The sequence below is a fragment of the Ornithodoros turicata genome, chromosome 2, assembly GCF_037126465.1.
Source record: "Ornithodoros turicata isolate Travis chromosome 2, ASM3712646v1, whole genome shotgun sequence".
Lineage (NCBI taxonomy): Eukaryota > Metazoa > Arthropoda > Arachnida > Ixodida > Argasidae > Ornithodoros > Ornithodoros turicata.
Genome location: NC_088202.1, coordinates 8042987 through 8063457, shown reverse-complemented (window position 1 = coordinate 8063457; position 20471 = coordinate 8042987).

The window sequence follows — 20471 nt, the reverse complement described above, 5'->3', positions numbered from 1 at the left end:
CTGTGTTCCCTTCCCTTTCGCTTATATATACCGGGTGTTTCAATTAAATCCCCAGGCTAAATAAATAATTCGGGAACAGGTACACCAATCGACGAACTTTCTTTTTTACAAGTATCTGTCCGATACTACACCGTGTGAATGAGTGGGAGGCGCTCATTATTTAAATAAAAATTCAAATGAGTATCGTAAGAAAAACATAACTTCTAAAGCAGGCCACTATCGGCACTAAAATGGGTACTACCCCTTTTGGGACCTTCAGTGGACACCTTTTAGGGAAAAATCTGCCACCGAAGCGGGTCATTTGTTGCAGTAATTAATTGGTTTCGGTTTACATATTGTTGTCGCGGCTGGTCGCAGTGAAGCGCAAAAGGACGCGCTTCCATCCCCTTATCCACCAATGAATTATGTCATTGCACCAATGAATTACACCAATGAATTACGTACCTTGGTGAATTATAAGTACCTTGGTGTGCATATAACCTCTGACCTTAGTTGGAGGAGCCATGTGGACTACGTCACTTGTAAATCTTACCGTTCATTAGGTTATTTGCGGCGTAATTTCTCAAAGGCCCCTGCCAATATTAAGCTACCCAAGCAGCACAATGCACTGAAAGTCGAGTGCAATAGGGGTGGACGGATAGGTGGAAGGCCTTGAACAAATTCGTGAAGCTAAAGAACGTTGATAAGACACATACCGTCCACCCCTATTGCACTCGACTTTCAGTACATTGTGCTGCTTGGGTAACTATGTACACGACTAATTCGTCCGAAACTGGAATACGCGTCAGCCATTTGGGATCCTAGTTCGTCCACACTAACCTCTGCCATTGAAATGATACAAAATCATTCTTTATACTATCAAACTTTATACTATCAAACTACCATAGCACTAGCAGCATCACATCAATGAAAGAATCTCTGGGTTTGCCGCCACTTCAGATACGCAGGAAAATATCTCGGCTTTGTCTCTTTCATAAAATTTATCAGCACGCCGAATTGAGTACACAATGTATCACTCGCCCCTGTTACATCTCGTCCCGCAATGATCATTGTTGCAAAGTTCACATTCCTTCATGTAACACTAATTCTTGCTTTCATTCTTTCTTACCGCATACGGCAACTGAGTGTAACCACGTTCCACGTAACATAGTTCAGATAACTAACCCAGATTCATTTCGTAAAGCAGTCTCTCCGCTCGCGTTGTTATAACGTTGTTCTTTGCTATAGTATTGTTTTCATACTAGTTTATATGTGTACTTTTGTGTATTCTTTTGTCTCACTCCCCTCTGTAATGCAATTGCGCTTGAGGGTAATAAAATAAAATTAAACTAAATGAAAACGCGTGGGTGGTCTTGGCGCGCGCTCCTCCTTGGCGCAGAGTATCTTGCTTCAAATATCTCCCTATCTAGAGCGGAGGGGGATACCGATGGTCACCAGTATCTCTTGTCGCCAGAATCTCTGCCCCCCTACTACTATCCACGTTGCGTACAATTACAAAAACAACACTGCATCGCCCCAAAACCGAAGAACTGGTGCTATCCAGTCTTGCTGAAAGACACAAGCAGCCCCAGGGGACTGCCAATGCCAGACATCCCTCAGACGTCTTCATTGGGATCGCAGTAGTCTACCAACCGAAAATTTCCAACCCGCTCCGAGAGAACAAAGGAGCGAAGCACCTTCGTGACGGTGACGGACATACACCTCAGCAACTGACACTGCCCGCAGTAAATTGAAATCACCTAGTTTTACAGAATAGCCATCCCTTCCTATCAAACATCAGGTTTTTTACTTGACCTGCCGCAATTCCGCTATCATTAGAGGGACCAGCGACATTTGAGCTCTATGAAATGTCCGATCCGACTGTCGCTCATGCGCATTAGTTGCAGGACGCGTGATTCCGCTCAAACGAGCACGCTCGCTCTCAGTCTCTCCGACCGACTACACAATGCCCTCTGTCATTACAAGTACACTGCTCGTCGCCAAGGTGAGCGTTACCTGAGGCTCCTAAGGTACGGCCAAAACAGAATTTGTAACGTTCACTGTGTAACAAGGCAGCCAGAACAGCGTACGCGTATCGGCGGTTTGAATGTGGCTGTCGTATCGGGTAACTAGGAGGGAAGACGCGACGTTTTTAGACGAGAATCGCTCAAAAGGAACTTGGAACTTGCTCCAAGTTACATTCACAAAGTTACCTAAAAAATGAACCGGTTCCTCATGAAGTTAATGGAGCTAAAAAACAACGGGTTGAGTTAAAAGTTACAGAAAAAGTTTAGTTGCAGTAACGAGTTACCCCAACGCTGCTACGTAGTACGTACGTGGAGATGTATTGCTCACCGTATGTTTTTAGTAGAATAAACAATATTTACTTGAACAAAACATGCATTTCTACGCATTATTTTCGGCTACGCAGTCAGTGGTCCTAGATGCTAAGTGGCTGGATCCGGGACCACTTAGCAGAGGGGGCCACTGGATTAATTCCATCAAGAAACTGGTTCCACTATCAACTGCTCCTAGTAAGTAATGTAAGCAAGAAAGTCCCACATTCAAAGTGGTTCCTGTCCAATAGTCTATTTTTGCATGGGGACGCTTGTACTATCTTGCACGGGTGTATATGAAAATAGTGGTAACCTATCCTACGAAACGTCTATTTGCACATAAGCTTGACTGTGGTTACAGTTCACTGTGAGGTAAGGTGTGAGTTGTCTTCTCACATTTAACTGTGTTGTTTTTCAACGTTCTTGGTGTTCCATGCGCCTCCTAATCTTACTCTAGAGGGAGCCTTGAAATTTTTTGTCAACAAAGAGCTTCAAATGCAGCTAGTGGAAGGCGCGAACTGCGTCCCATTTACATGGTTTCCGTGTGGTTGTAGTTTGACATAATAGAACATTTTTCAGATGCTGTGAGAGTCTGCAGGGCAACTGCAAGTGCGATGTAGAAATAATTGGAGGACTGCCGGAGGCTTGCTACAGAACAGTACAACATGTATGAGCAGCAGACAAAATGTTCTTTAAAAGGCACAAAACTACTATTTCTGTGCTTAGTAGTTTAGAAACGTTCATGGTATATTGTATTGAGGACAGTATGGCCATGTAATTCTTTGTTGCTTCAACCAAACAGCTGTCCGGCAGTATTGCAACACTTGAATTATTATAGTATTTGATACAGGTTTCTTGCCTTGCTTTGTCGTTTATGATGTACATGGTGCTTATTTTTACAATTTAAAAAACTTTTATTAAAAAGTCATGAGAGCAGCCCAGGTGTCATTTTTGCAATTGGCTTATATGCATAATGACAAACCGCAGCAAGAGACCAGCAGTGTGCAGTTTGTCATTATGGAATGTTACCAACTACCCCGCTTCAGAGTTACACAGTCCGACTGACATCCTCAGAAAGCGAATATGTACAGATCCCGACAAAAGTTTACGGAACACCAGAGCGGGGTATTTCTTGATCTTAGCGACACCCTAGCGGCGAACGGGAGTGAACACACTTACTGAGGATTGCGTTGAGTACCGGGTCTGTAAGTCGACTACCCGGTTTGTAAGTCTATCTGCTCCTCTTTGCAGCAACGGTGTCGCTCAGATGACTATATACACCACACCAGTGTTCCGTAAACTTTTGTCGGGACCTGTAACTACAAGATGACTATAATTATCTCACATCCATTGATAAACTTTTTAATTAGGGAATTTTGAACAAAAGCGAGATAGCAGAACGGGCGAAAATCCTAATTGAAAGCCATATGCCGTATGGAAAGCGCGTATGCTCATGCTTTCTGAAATGTTTTGTTCTATTCACAGTGAGTCATTAGAGGCAGCGCTGCAGCAACAAGAGGCACATTCGAGGATTACGTATGGCGTTGAGTACTTCAATTCTCTGTTAGCTGACCTCAAAATACTACGCTATCAGTCCCAGTAGTCCTTCGAATCTTGTTGTGCAGGTGTTTTGTTACATATGGCGTACGATATATTTAACCTCCAGCTCTGTAATTTCTCCCGTATCTCCAAATATCACTATGTCTATGACATATCGAAATGCAGAGATAATGGAATCGATTCGAGGCTCTTCTTTTTTTCAAGCAATTTTTATCACATCTTTGCATGACTTATGGTATCTAGTGCAAAATCCGTCCCTCTCTCCGATTATGTTTCCTTTGTAGAGCAACTTTTCGCCTGTTTTTCATAATGTTTTTTTATCTGGTTCCCTGATGTGGTTGTACCAATCACCGCATCTTCAGCACACTGTCATTAAACCGTCATACATCGTAGAGCTCTCTCGTCTCTTTCCTAGCTTCTACATGAAGATACGACGACAGAAAAATAGGCGATGTCAAGTTGCCGGTGATGAGTAGATCAAAGAGTGATATTAAACGGCAGGAGCAACTTATTTAATTACACATGGTGCAAGACTTTCGTGCACGAGACAGTACTTCCTTTCCGTCAAGCTGGCTCAGTTGGATTTAGGACATATACCCATGCAAACACATGAGTTGTAGGATTAGCTAGTTTGAATCCCAGTTAGGCATAGCTTTGGTAACCTGAAGAAGTGCAGTCTCGTGCACGAAAGTCTTGTTACCATGTGTAAATAAATAAGTTGTTCCAACCGTTTAATATAACTCCTTGATCTAGCCTCTACATGGTAAGATTGTTTACTGCGCTTCGACAACTGGCACGATTTTGTTCCCGGATTTTCTCTCCTTCACTGGTTCAGTCGTTCAATCGATCAAGTTGACAATCACTTTTTCCGTGTGCTATAACACTTCAAATTTAATTAAAATCCCACCCATGTCGTACTTGTAAGATCACCTTGGTGGATTGAGAATTATGGAAACTGATTTAGAAAAAATGTAACCTGTTTTCGTGTAAGAAAAATTGATGCTCTCAGTGATTCTGTGTACGAGTCACCCTACCTGCGAGTACGAGCACCCTGCGGCCGCAACTTTGACAAGATGTGGAAGTTTATGGTCGGCGGCTAGAAAGCGTGCTGTGTCTCAGTTTCTTGTTGTGGTATTTCGCGTGGCATCCCCTGTATGTTTACAAAAACGATATGTTTTTGTTGTACTGGTGCTCTTTGTAGAGCACCAGTGCTGCCATAGTGCACTCGTGTCACTTCCTCAGGAAATGATTGCCTGGTGTGAAAAAAGTAATTATTTGCTTGCCTTTGTTCCAGGTGTTCACTCATTTGACATTAATAAAAAATATAGATCTTGAGTCGAATATTCTCTGAGCTGGGAAAGCCTCAACTATCTATTATGCATTTCTATGCTGTGTCTAATGATTTCATTTGTACAAAACATTACAAACATTACATTTCAGATGGATACTTGGCTTGTTTCTTTGTAGTCGCTGCATGTAGAACTTTCTGTTGCAGATATATCATAAACAATTGAAAGTTATTTTATTGTATTTGTAATTCAAATTCAAATTTTTATTTTACGTGTCCATGAACAGTGGTAGCCTTAATAATGGTGCACAAGTCAACTGATGGAAGACTGACAATAAACAAATAAAAAGTGACCCATAAAAGATGCACGCATTAGCGTTCAAAAGATCAACATAAGGAGAACATTTCATATAGGAAGGAAGCATACGTGACAGTGGAGAAAAGGTTTGGCAAAATCTATGGTCAAAGAGAGCACTGTTACAGAGAGTTCGCGCAGGAACACGTATTGGGATTGAGGAGGTAAATTCAAAGCAATCAAACACACCGTGAATGCACGTATACAGAAACCAAATATCGCGCTTGAGTCTTCTGACATGTAAGGATGTACAATGCACAATAAACAGTAATAGTCATAGTAAAGAGATCGACCAATGTACCTGTCATAATAAATCCTAACAAAGCGCCGTTGCACACATTTTTATCACTGATTGTCTTCGAAATAGAATTCCGGCAAACGGAAGCAAATTCCAATTTTGTACGAACAAAAGTATTGTATAGTTGAACAGAACAGTGAGGATCTTCAAAGGCAACGGTTATTCGTGATATGATGCCAAGCATACGATAACTTGCACTAATGATAGAACTGACGTAACGATCAAATCTCAGAGAGAAATCAATGTGTACACCCAAATCCTTAGTACAAACAACTTGTTCAATAATTCGATAATTTAAGGTATAGACATTTTGAGTGAGAGGCAAAAGTTTGCGAGAAAATGTTATTTGTACAGTCTTAGCAAGGTTGATACGTAAAGTGTTTGCATTACACCAGTCATATACAGAGTTTATGTCATCTTGACGAAATAACTTAATGTCATCTGCGTACAGCACGATTCGAGAATGCCTGATGGAAGAGCAAAGGTCATTGATAAAAACGTTGAAAAGAAGCGGTCCGAGGATCGAACTTTTAGGCACTCCAGACGAGGATAGATAAGGGTTTCCAAGAACACCGCTTATGCGAACATAGTTATTCCATGCTTAAGTATAGTCAGATGGTAAAGTACAGAGGTTAACACTAAAACCAAAAAGAGAGAGTTTTTGCAACAATAATTGGTGAATTACACAGTCAAACGCGTTCGAGCTATCGAAATAAACCGCATCGACTTGGCCCAATTGTTGATTAACGTATCAACAATTGGGCCAACAAAGTTCAAGCACGTTACCAGATTTGTTTCTACAGATCTGTGGCTTACAAAGTCATACTGCGAAGTGCTTATCTTTCCCTTACAAAAGAACGATAAATGACGGAATAGTACTGCTTCGAACACCTTTGCAAACGGCGATAAAATAGAGATTGGTCTGTAGTTACCAACGACAGAAGCGTCACCAGACTTATGTACAGGAACAATTATAGCCGTTTTGCACAAGGTTGGGAATGTATTCGTAGCCAAAGACAGATTAAAAATATCTGTCAATATGGGCACAAGCACTGGGGCCGCACAACCCTTGATAACAAAACGGCGGTATTTTGTCATGGGCAACAGACTTTTTAGGCTTGCGTTTTGAAACTGCCTCATCCACTGCACTTTCATTAATATGGCGTAATGACAGTGTACCATTGTAGGTTGACTCAGGAATACCTGGATCATTAACAGAGGCATGGTTACCTGTATGTAGCGCCCAAATATATTACTGACTTCTATTGGATCGGATACAGTGAACCAGAGACGCAATACTGTTAGCGGTCGAGCGTGTCCGCTCCTTTACATAGTGCCAAAAGGCCTTAGGGCCACTCTTGAGACGAGATTCAACATAGTAAAGATAGGATGCTCTGTCACGCTTAAAGTAAACTGCCGCTTTCGTACGTGAATCACTAAATCTGGTATACGAGTAATGAGACATTGTTTGCTTATATTTCCGATGATATTGTAACTTTCTCCTTAGCTCGTGTTTCAATTCTGATGAAACCAATGCGGATAACGTGTAGAGGAACGTCGACACTTAGGTATAAACATATTCAGGGCATGTTGTATAAGTTCAGTGAATATGTACACAGCTGAATCGACGTCACTTGCTTCACGAACATTTGTCCAGTCACGTCCATGTAAGTAGATATACAAAGAAAGACAATCGCCCTTTGCATAATCATAAGAGTCGTTTTCAGCGCGAGGTTTTTAGCGAAAAACATCGTAATATATGTTTGATGGGGAACGCGGACATCAGTGGGTACTAAAGCATTCAAGACAGGCATGCAAATGGAAACGTGGAAATTGGACATTAACAGGTCAAGCAAATTTTCAAACGTATTTAGGAGGTAGTTGTATTGTGTCAAACCCTCAAAGTTGAGAAAGTACAGAAGTTCATTTTCTTTACCACATGATTGAGTGCGAGCAAAAGGAAGGCCGACACATGGCCAAACAATGTCAGGGGCGTTTAAGTCCCCTAATATTGGAACATGATAGCGTTCAACATCAAGCACACTTATCAACTTGGAAAGTTCAGCACCAAAGGCCTTGCAATCTAAGTGAGGAGAGAAGTAAAAGTTCCCAATAAGAATATTTCTTTCGTTTGAGGGGGCTAAAATTTCCACCCAAACACATTCAGAACAGACCTCAAGGTCAGCATGCCAGATTACGGTGAATATTTGCTTGACAGCAATCAAAACCCCACCACCAAAATTTACACCTGCTATGCATCTATCACTTCTAAAGACCGCATATTCTGGCGGAAAGTAGCCGGTGGATACAAAACTGCGGGTCCACCATGTTTCCGTCATGGAGATAATATCATAGTCACTAAGCAAAACGTTCGAATAAAACTGGTTGCTCCGTGTCCGTAGGCCGCGTACGTCCTGGTAGTATAGAGAACACTCCATATCTAGGCATCCTCGGAACTAGCGTCATCGCGAGGTTTAACTTCTCCGAAGGAAGGCTGAAAGAGGCTACCAGAAGGCCAGGCATCAGCACAGGTGATCTTCTCAAAACCTTGTATTGTATTAGTGACACAAAAAGATGAGTACGTATCGTACTTCGACCGGAGTTTAGTGCAGCAGGTTGAACTATCGGTTATGACTGTCGATATCACACTCAGAACGTCTTCAGTAGTAGTTCCAGGGCTTCGTCAAGTAATGAATAGTGATCTTCGTACGGGAGGACGGGGCACAGCAACAACCTTACTATCCTTGTTGAAACCTTTCACAGGCTTAGCTCGAGGAGGGCGTTTTGCCGAGGTAGCGTTGTGGTTGAGAATATTTCTTTTTCGCTTGCCACGTTTTTTTTTTTTTTCTACCATATACAGGGTGTTTCAGTTAAATCCCCGGGCTAAATAATTCGCGGCTGGTCGCGGCGAAGCGCAAAAAGACGCTCTTTCACTCCCTTATCCATCAATGAATTACGTCCTTACACCAATGAATTACACCAATGAATTACGTCCTTTTACGCTTCGCCGCGACCAGCCGCGACAAAAATACGTAAACCGAAACCAATTAATTACTGCAACAAATGACCCGCTTCGGTGGCAGATTTTTCTCTGAAAGGTGTCCAGTGAAGGTCCCAAAAGGGGTAGTACCCATTTTAATACCGACAGCGCCCTGCTTTAGAAGTTACGCTTTTTTACGAAACTCATTTGCATTTTTATTTAAATAATGAGCGCCTCCCGCTCATTCACGCGGTGCGCATCTTGTAGGCGGTATTGGACAGATACTTGTAAAAAAGAAAGTTATTCGATTGGTGCACCGGTTCGCGAATTATTTAGCCCGGGGATTTAACTGAAACACCCTGTATAGCCCAACCGTCATGATTTTGTTCGTCGTCGTTCACCTTTGGTCCACCAGTACTGATGTCCTTAGGTAAACAATCTAAAGCATTACTGCCGGAGTTGGGATCGACACATTGAAGGGGAGCACGTGTGACGTTAGAATACGTTTCACCAGACACAGAGCAATCCTCCGATAAGGAACGAAAATGTAGCTGACCATTTTGAAGCACACGCTTAAAAACAGAAACTTCACCCTGGCGCTCACCGTTGACACGTGCAAGTCGTTGAACTTCTGTCGTAAGCCAGTCCACTTTTTCCAATAGGGACAGGAACAGTGAGCACAACTCAGCTGGGTTGTTCGACGATGCAAATGTCATTTCAGGGAGGTACACACAGGAGTTACCTGCTTTTTGCACGGCTCTTGTAGACGAAGATTCAGACAGGCGACGCACGCCCTTTACACACCCTGAACATTTGTAGGTCGAGGTACCAGTTTCCATGAAAAAATTGTACTTCTCTTTCCTGATACTGATACACTTGCAGTGAAAAGTCTGGCGGCACACAGAACAAACGAGATATTGTTGTTTTCCGTAGACCGGGAGGGAGCAGCTCACGCAGCATTCCCTCGATGGCGCCATCTTGGCATAATGTTGGTTGTTTTGATAGACTGCTTGTTAGCATAACATTTCTGTCATTGAATAATTGTTGGCTTTCTCTATAGAATTGAATAATGCTGGAATCTATTTGTGGCAATTTTTCTGTAAAAAATATCGCCTCTTTGCAAACTTTGGGGTAGCAGTCGACCTCGAGGAAAGAAGGAAAAAAGTGGGAGATAGCTCACCTTCGTTTCTCATACTACCATGTCTATTTTCTATGTGTTATGGTGGATACCTCTAATAGTTTTATAAAACAAGGTAAGGTTTGTAGTGTCAGTTTGTTAGAATGGAAATTGTACTTCACGGTGTTCGCCTAGCGTAGGTCGCGATGATCATTTTAATTAATACTACGTATCTGTTGTTTGCGTGTTAGAGAACATGCAGGTTTGGCTCACGGTTAGAGAAACTGGTTTGCTCTGATATCGTTGTCTGTTCTTAGTTTTTGCTCTCTATTAGTGCTGGATATTGATTGTGCTCCTCTTCCCTTCAGAATATTATTTCCTTAAGTCTGCGCTATTCACATACACGACGATTGAAACTAACCAATTAAAAGTTGTGTCCTGCCCGTTTTGAGGAAAGAGCGTTGAGGAGCAGGAAATAGCTCGCCTTGGTCCTTGTATATTTTCTATGTGATAGCGTGCATACCTCCAACAAAGTAAGCTTGGTAGCAACAGTCTGATAGGATGACACTATGTAATATTATGCATATGTTGTTTTCGTGTTGGAGAAGGCGCCAGTTTGTGTGGTTTAGGAGTGTCTTCTCTGTTGTGCTTGAAATTCGAGTAAATCTTTACAGCTTCCTTTAGGCACTTAATAATAAACTATTTTTAATAGCTATGTCCCCACTATATGATGATATTGGCTGAGGGAGAGTGTCAGTGTTGCAATGATGGTGGTCATGTAGAGCAATATCAGACTTGTTATAATAAAAGTTGTAATTTTGATTGTTATCATAGTGATTAAGAATAACGCCACCTACATACAAAAGAGGCCTGCTTAGCACTTCCTCTCACTCCTTCGTCACGTGGTCATGTGGTGGTGGTGGTGAAAAGGCTCGCCGTTGTCGGTCTCACAGAGGTGGGTAATGTCACGACTAACGCCTTGGGGGAATGTGCGTCCTGGGCCGCTCCGATTAAAAGTTGTGTCCTTCGACATAGAAATAGTGTTTTGATTCCAGCTCATTGAAAATTTGCATGTATGATATGTGATTGCCAATAATAAAATAGTTTTGCATGTGTATGCATTGGGTTAAATTCTGTAATTTTAGCACTAAATCTGTAGCTGAATAGGACCTTTGAATTTGTCACTAAACGTTTTTCTTTTCATTTTTGTAGGAAAATAAGTCGAAGCCCAACTAACCAAACAGTCAACTGGATCAGCTCTCTACCTCGAGTATTCGTGCTTAATTGTAGCACGATTTCAGTACGTACCCACGCGCCCCCAACGGAGGGACTCCCGCAGCTGTTGGATAAAAAAAATCGCGAGACAAGTCCGCTTATGCTGCTAACGTTTGTATCTACACCAGGCCCTATACTACTTGCGTTGCAGTTCTCAAAGATGCTACAGCACCCTTCGGAAATAGCTGCGTATATACACACAGAAACAGGAAATATGGGTGTCACATTTATTAGAGGCGAGCTGCACGGGACACCACAGCGGAACCTAACACTATTTCACTGACCTAAGGATATGCCTCCGAGGGATTTACCTTTGCTAGGTTGACGATATTCTGGGCGAACGATTCACCTGAACTGTAAACTATGTAATCCAAAATAGCGTAATGTACTATTTTGAAGTCCCAGAGTTCTCTCAGTGCGTCCTTTCCCTCCTTTGTGCTTAGTGCAAGACGAGACATGTTTTCGAAGCTGTAACGACAGAAAGAAAGTACACACTGCATTGTAATTACCCGAGAAAGAAAGAGACAAAAGTGTCGTCTGTAGCCTCTCAGTGATAAAGGTCACACAGTAGCATAACACAAATGAGCGACAGCAGATTGTCTCCAAGCAACAATCCTGCTAGCTCTTTCCATTGAGCAGTACTCATTTTGAGATCTATTTCTATTCTACCGTGGCAGTCCGGTCAGGACACAAGGGGTTCCAGCAATGACAATGGATGGAAAGGCACCAGCCAATGAGGTTCGAAACAGTGCCCCTTCGACCAGCGGCGTGGCCAAGTGGGTTTAGGTGTCCGCCGTGCAGGAGACTGGGAGGTGGTCGGTTCGAGTCTTACCACCGACTGCACTGTCAAAGGTCTCGCTGGGCTTTCCGAAGACTTTCCAGACGAATGTCGATGCAGTTCCCCTAAGTCGGCCTGGGACGCATTACTAACCCCCCTCCCACTCCTTCCTGCTGTCCCCTCTCAATCTGTCTGCGTCTGTACGCCGCTCGTAGCCATAGTTGCTTCGCGACGCTAACATGAACTTGAAAAATATCCATTCTATCTTACTGGTGGGGCCTTTTCATCCGCTGCCGTGCAAGTGTATTGCGAGGGGTGAGTACTATGTTTCATTTCGCACTGTCAGAAAGAACGGGTCAAGGAGAAAGGGAACTTTAATAAGAAAACAACAACTACAACTTTGTTTTGTGAATATGATTGGATATTCTGTCGCAAGGAGCGATATTCTACCCCATTCATGGGGTGATGTGGTGAAATTAAATAAGAGTCGCCTCACAATGGGGACCGTAGCCCTAGTGTGTTCAAAAAGGTCACAAGTGCTTTGAGGGCAAAGCGTTGAGGGACTGGATTTGGCTATGGACTAGCCTCTTTGACAGTGTAAGGGGACGAGAGCGCAGTTGATTAAAGCTTAGCTATGCCGAAGTGTTGAAAAAGTTGTGATATTCCGAACGAGCACATCTAACTGCCCCCGAAAAGCACGTTCCTTTCTCAATTTTGCCTTCCTATTATGAATATTAATTAGTCAATGAAACCAAAACAAGCCGTAGGCAGAGCCATTTTTGTGCCGTGGATGTGGAAAGCCTGCCACATCAACGTGGATGGGGTTTCATGCTTCATAAAAGCTGAGGCTTTCTCCGACTTCTCTCTCTTGCGAGAAAATTCATTTATGGTGCGCGGCTATGAGGGTTCCGCCAGACTGAGGTAACCCACAGAGCTATTGGAGGTGGGAAACAACTGTGAACTCTTCTAAACGACATTCGCGATGTGCTCGAGAAGCTCGTACTTCAAATATCATTCTCGTCAACCCGTTTGGTTATAGCATGTTGTGTGTCCAAACATCTGTCAAGGTGCAAGAATGGGAGCGATTGAGCAAGAGTGTCAGCAGTGGTGGTCGTGTGAGCACATACCTATAGAGGAAGAACACGGTACTTTGTGTCCGTGTGCAAAATTGTGCTGTTGCCAGACTTGCGCCCACAATGAACCGCTACGGTTGTATTGTGACCTCACTCTTCCTCCTTCAAACATCGTACCACCGCCATTCGAATTACATTGTTATTAATGAAACTGATCTTTGGAGTTACTCCCCACAAGCGTTTATTTTGCAGAGTGTGTTGCGCAGCCTTACACTCTTAACTCCGTACCCTTTAGTAAAGGGTAAAAAATCGCAATATTTTACCCTCTATTTCAGAAGCTACCAGGTACCCTCTGAGCGACCCCTTTTATAAAAGTTACAAGGAAACCCACTAATTAGAGGTTACGGCCTTCAATCCAGCACCTGCCCGTAAAGGTTACGCCAACGTGCGGCTTTTTATACAGGATGTTCATTTTTATTCGCAACAGAGTAGCGCTCATTTGGCAGGTGGGGTATGTGAATTTTTGCTAATTAGTCGATCCGTAGTTACAAACACATGCGTCAGGAAATGTCGGAAATGTTTGTAACTACGGATGGGTTAATTTGCGAAAATTAACATAACCCATCTGTCAAATGAGCGCTGGTGTGATGCGAATAAAAACAAACACCCTGTGCGTGGGATATCGACAGACATTTACAGAACACACCAAGGTACCAAAATGAACCAGCAGAAAAGGAGATCTTGAACATATGTATATTACAAAAACAGAAGTCTGTCGAGAGGTGACACATTGTGCACAAGTGCGATTCTGATGTGAGGAGAAACCATGGTCGCTTTACCATGTATGTGGAAAAAAGAACTATCTTCTAAGTGAGACGCAATGCATAAAAGTGCGAGGAAGCTAGCGAGTCAAAACAACTGACCTATGTTTGCTAAGCTGAACACACCCAACGAAATGGAGAATTGCAGCAGAAAAAAAATTATTCCACATTCGTGTTGGAGAGGCGAGCGCAAATGGCAATACAGTATTACATAAAACGCACACAACCTTGAGGAATATGAGTGTACAGTAACGCAGGAGACACTACATTACTGCGTTATCAGCGTTGGAGGCGCTCTGGGACGAGTTTGTGAGGTACTGCATTGCGCTGGTGACGGTATGTGAACCTGCATGTGGGATCCTGGGAACAAAAGTTTGGGCAATGAGAGTAACATTTACGGAACCATTCAAATCCGTACAAAGCACAAGGTACAAATCAGCATAAATGCGGGAAGGCGTTCACTCCGCGATTGAGTCTTAGAATATCGTAAGAATACAACAAGTAGGAAGCTGCGAATTATATATCTCGATGCATATATCCGCAGCTCGCAAAATGCACGCCGGCGTATTGACTTGGCGACCAAGTAAGAGCAGAAAAGTAGCAAGCGTAAGTGGCGTTCATATGCAGGGCCGCAAAACGCTTGCCATGATCACAACAAACATGCGCTACGAGCTCTTGCTATCAAAATAACGCACGTACCTAGCACAAAATGTACACTTACCCAGTGTATGAAGTGTGTGAATTAGGGCTGCGGTGGTGACGTTCGTTTTCGGTTATATATTCTTTGCAATCTTCGCACTCACTACACTTTCCCCTCAGAACATCGAAAATATACTTGTTTGCTAGCGACATCTAGCTTTTCCGGTGTTCCTGACGATACTATGATAAACGCGAGGAAAACCACTGATTAAAACAGATTACACTTGTTAACGGACGGACGACGAGCGTTAAGCGTTTCAAGGAAACCGCTCTCGGTGTGGATAGACCTAGACCAGGCTCGGCTACGCAGCGAAATCGGAAATCTTCGTGGTTGCGGCATTGACAATTGTTTTCCACCCTTTAAAAAGAAACATACTATTTGTATTTCAGACTGCGAACTTATAATCTGTGTTCATACAGCATTGATAACATGTAGTTGACGTACAGGTGACGCTGAAACAGATAAAAAATAACAGCGTAGATTCGCAACTGTCGTCTCGAATGGGAGGCTGAAACGCGGCATTATGCTGAAAAACAAAAGGAAAACAAACGATAAGAAACTAACAAAGAGATTATCGTTGGAGATTTCGCTTAGAAGTTACAGTGTCAGAGTAGAGGGTACATTTATAAGTTACAACAAGATGTTTTTGTTTTTTCCGAGATGTAACTTCTATTCGTGTTGTAAAGACATGACTTTGGTCGCTTTTAACCTCTAAATATACGTTACAGTGGTGTAACCTATAAGAAATCTCGAAATCTACGTCTATACAGAAGTTACATGTTTCTAAAAGTTACAATAAAAGGTACGGGTTTAAGAGTGTATTGGAGAGCACTTGTGTTTCTGCATGTTTCGCATGGCTCAACCCACACAAGATCTTCCATTCACAATGGTTTCACCATTAAATGCACAGGGTTCCCATCATACTGCTTTTGCGACGTCAGGCATACTCGTCAGGTATAAGTGTCCCGTTTGCTGTGCCACAGATATAATAGAAGGTAGTGCACAATTTCTCACTTCTTGAACCAGGGAAACCTGTCATACAAAGAAGAGTACCTAAACATTGCCACTAAGCAACTTCACATTGTGCTGTGTACTCCACCGGTTCAACCTGGCAGCATTTGCTATTTCTTGATTTTTTTATTAGTGTATGTACCTAAAATTGCACAAGTTCCATTGAACCAACCTTGTCCTCAAATGCGTCAGTGACAGAGGGTATCTAGTTTGTCACATACCTAGTAAACCCGGTGGAAATGGGTGGTGCTGTTCTGTGCCTTGTATAGTGCATTTCGTAGCAGAATACACAGAGTTCAAGTGTACGCCTGGCCTACAGAATACTCTGTACAAGATGAAAGAGGCTTACCAATTGTTTGTCCAGAAACAAACAGCACGGCATGAAACAACAACACTTAAGGTAAATAACGCATGCATGCTTAGTAACTAACTGGTGGTGCTGAAGACCTAATATTTTTATTTATTTATTTATTTATTTTTTGTTACGTGGACGAAGGGGAAAGTAGCCTTTGCATGAAAGGAGCGCTGCAGCCAATCCATGTTACTTCAAAATTACGAGGATAGCGCCACAAAATTTGGTGAGGGTGGGGTGGTGTATTTAATTATGTTGGTCACCTAGTGCACCGCTTGCTTTTAATCAGCATCATTTCTGTTTCCATCAACCAGGAGCTAAACCTGACTGTGCTAGAAATATCAAACGATATGTCACCCTTACATACTGGGCCCGCTTGCACGAAAACTTCCTATAAGTGTAACACTTGGCAAGTGTTGCACGAGCGCGTTAGTGCACTAAGTTTAGGGTTGCAGTTAAGTGGCTTGCACGAACACTTCGACGAACGCTCTAAGGTCAGTTTTCTAAAGTGGATCGTGGCTACGAGCAGTAGCAGTTTTCAGAGGCTCTCATTGGTAGAAAGAGAACTTCCGGAGTTCATCCCAGGAAGTCGTGCGTCACGGTATGTTTGGATTGTGGGAAGTCGTCTGCTTTTGCCGTCGCACGTAAACAGTTTGTAGAACCAAAATAAAGTATTGTAATATCATTGTAGCTGCAAGAACGCGTTAGGTCACTTGTTGCGTACTTTCGTTAAATAAAATAAAGCATGTGGCCCAAAGTATGTCTCGAATTGCTCGATGATTGGGAAATTATCGCCACCGGCAGTGCCGGTGAGAGGCACCTCGCGCGGCAATCATTTTGAGAGATGTTGCTAACGAAAAGCACAAAACATACGGCACCCACAGCATAAAAAAAGAGACGTTGTTAGTCTTGCGACGAAAATGCGTACTGTATTGCGAGATACAGTTGGTGCCGACGACGAATCTTCGCTACACGGTTCATAGCGGCTGACATGTTAGTCCAAAGCTTTACTGCGGTAGTTTAGGGTGCTCCTAGGACCCTTGGCCATTGACCTAAATTACACTAAGTTTGTTTCATGCAAGCGGGCCCTGATCTATTATATTAGGCATCTATGATCTCTATGGACTTTCAACCTTGGTTTGGGCAGATTTCATCCGTGGCTTTTACTGAAAATTGAAGTACAGTTTACAAGACACTTGCAGCGTGGATATTCTGATCTCAACAGAATGAGTAAGGAACTGGCTCGTCAGACAGATAAATCTCTTGGAGAGGTGAAAAAACGTTCCTGTATTTCACCTCCCTCATGCAAACCAAAAATATCTGCATAGGGGCCGCCCTTCATGCACTTCACCAGAACTTCACCACATAGGTCACTCTTAGCCAACCACCATTCCGTATCATATCATTCTGTGTCCTGATTTTGTTCAAAACAGGGGCTAGCGCTTATCTGGTACATTCATAATGTGTCGCAGATAGGCGCTTCCTCCCATTTTCAACAAATCAGGACACAGAAGTACATCACATATACCACATAGAACGTTGAAGGCAACCACTGTAGAAAGTGATATCTCTATCACTCTTGGTTCGTGGAAAGCGCAGCGCGCACGCCTTTTTTGTGACAATTTACATTTCGGCATAAGTGTCACAAAAAGCCGTACGCCTCCTGTTTTCAACAAATCGTGGTGAGAACGATGTCACTCGCGATGATGATTGGCTAGGAGCGTGTTATGTGGTGAACCTCGGTGCATATGCGGTGAAAAAGCGGCGAACTTCGCCCGGCGTCAGATGCATTGCGCAAGGCATCAAAAATATGAGCGTTTGCAAGCGAACTTTCGTGTCGGCTGTGAATATGTGGTGATGGCGAGCCTAAAATCGACATTTCTTCGAAATGTGGCGTTCTCTGTGTACAGAGATGACGCTGACAGTGAGAAAATCACGACCTGGCACTCAGTGCCGCTTGCAACCGTGGCTTTCAATGTCCACAAGTATCTCATGCAACTTGAATTAAACATTTCGCCCGAAAAGTGCATTGAGCTCCCGTTCACATCCAGGCTAAGAAATTTCGCTCTGCGGGCCTGTGCTAAGAAGCTTGAGCCTGTAGGTTTCCATCCTTCCCTGGCGTAGTTATGGAGTCGGATCTACGTTGAACTCACGGCATTAAGCACCTTGAAGCAGAAGCGCACCTTTCTGCCGATAGGGCTGTGACCAGCGCTCCCTTCTTGCAGTTCACACAGCGTTGGTGCGGGCAACTGTTCCTTACAGCCTGTCCTGCACAAGATCTCCACGTCATCATTAGATACCTTTCAAACCTAGAAGGATAGAAAATCCAGCAAACCGGTAACGTGTACTTGAAAAATGAAAACTCCATCCGTTTGCTCGAACCTGTTTCCTCGTAGCCATCGTCGCTGCCTTGGAGTTCCATGAAAGGCTTAAACTGGACACGTTCTTGCTAAAGCTGGTGAACTTTCAGTTGAGGTTCAACGAGAACAAGGAACAGGTCGGCACTTCCTTCATTTGCGTGTGCAGTATTGCCCACACCCGCTGCCCTGGAAAACTCAATACCGCCCTCAAAGGGACTTCAATCGAGTGGCGCGGAGGACACGCCCGAATCTGACTGGCTTTGTAGCTGAGGATGTAGTACCACCCGCAGCTCCTTCAGCTCTTCCGGTCCAGCCCATCTCTGCAAGCCCGTAGATACAAAGTTCCCCTTCAAGTCCTTCTAGCCCATTTTTACACCCTGGTAAAAAAGAAAGGGTGTACTTCTGCCGCAGTATGCACATATAGCACTTCGAGAAATGGCAAGTCTGTCTCAGGCATCTATAACGCATCCGAAGGCTTAGTGCAAGGACGACACATATTTAACATCCAACTTCATCAACAGCTGCAGAGCTCTGTGCCACTCTATTATTTCTGCAGTATACTGTTGGTTATGCCCGGGATAGTAGACAGTGTTCACCATCTCAAAACCTACACTGCACTCTTGAGAGTGCTGACTTGAGAACACAGGTATTTGATGGTCGTCCTCGCCCATTGTGACAGATGTGTTGATGGCTTACCAGCGCGTGCTCCAGTGGGTTTTAGGCCATTGTGCAGTCGTGGGGAATGAACAGGCTGACAGATCTACAGAAGCAGCTCTATCATCTCAAAGATGGAGGACTATTGCACTGCGGAGGGAAGACCGTCGCTCCATTCTGCGATGACCAGTTCCGCCCCTGGCTTTCTATCAATGGGCAGTTGTACTATCTTCCCCATCCATGCTTACAAGAGTTGATCCCACGCTCACCTTCCGGATGCCACGAAACATTTCGCGTCAAGAAGCTGCATTAATTAAGCGGATGCCACTCAATGTGACTTGTATAGCTCAGTGGCGTTACCGCATGTGACAAGTTCACTCTCCCAGACGCCGTCACTGTGGTGATCTGGAAGATGTAGAGCACATGTTTTTCCACTGCTCGCTCTACGAACCTCCCAAAATACACTCTGTTCCTCCTCACACGCTCAAAACTGCTTTGTCCGTAGCCTAGCCCACACCACCAACGCTCCGCCCTCAAGCACTTCTGACCTTTTACTGCGTCACCTGTTAATGGCACTCTCCCCGAGGTCCTGTGATAGCATCTGCAGAAAAAGCGCATCACACGACACCGGAGAGCGTAGAGCGTAATACAACCAGCAGTACAACGCGGTTTATTACACGTGGACAATAATACTACATCGGCACATGTAAACCTCTTAGTGGTCCTTTACAGCTGCAAGGGACACCTTCGCGAAAGGACTTCGTGTTGGTGACAGACGCTAGGAGTGAACTCCTCTTGGAGTTTGGTTTGAAAAATACTCAAAGATGCCGCGATAGATATTTCCATTAGGACCAGCATAGACACACGACATTGTAACAGTAAACATAACAATATGACTAATGAATTCAAAATACGCACTGCAACTGCAATATCCGCACGCAGACTTCGTGTACTTGAAAAATGAAACACTGTGTAGCCTTCGTTTGAAAATACTGTCGTCGTATTGCCCTTCGTTCGAGGCTACGCCATACGCTTTTACAGGTGAAAATAAGATCGCCGATCTCAGCTTCTCAAAACGACAGCTTGGTAAAAGGAGATTCTCCTTTGCCTTGTGTAACATCCATCACGCAACGCCTTTTTTAAGGTGTCCCTTTGTACAAAGGGTTGAAACATGCCCGTATTTCAGGTGTACAACACGTTATATAAGGCACTGGAAAAAAATGGTCAGTCCATCACATTCAGTGTGGAAACATGTGTTGAAAGAACGGAAAGAGTGCAGACACCGGATCTGGTGCAAGACAGCGTATGATGCGTGAGGTGACATGAATAAGGAACGACCGGATTAGCTGATGGACATCGTGTGATCCATTGTGAACCATTGTGAACCATTTCAACCATTCTGTTATAAGAACTGTTAAACACCAATTCACACGCAGCTGCCGTTACAACTTCGTGACCGTCCTTTCGCTTTTGAGCGCAATAGTCTTCACTGTGAGACAACTCATTATTCCATATCACCACATCGTTAATGCAT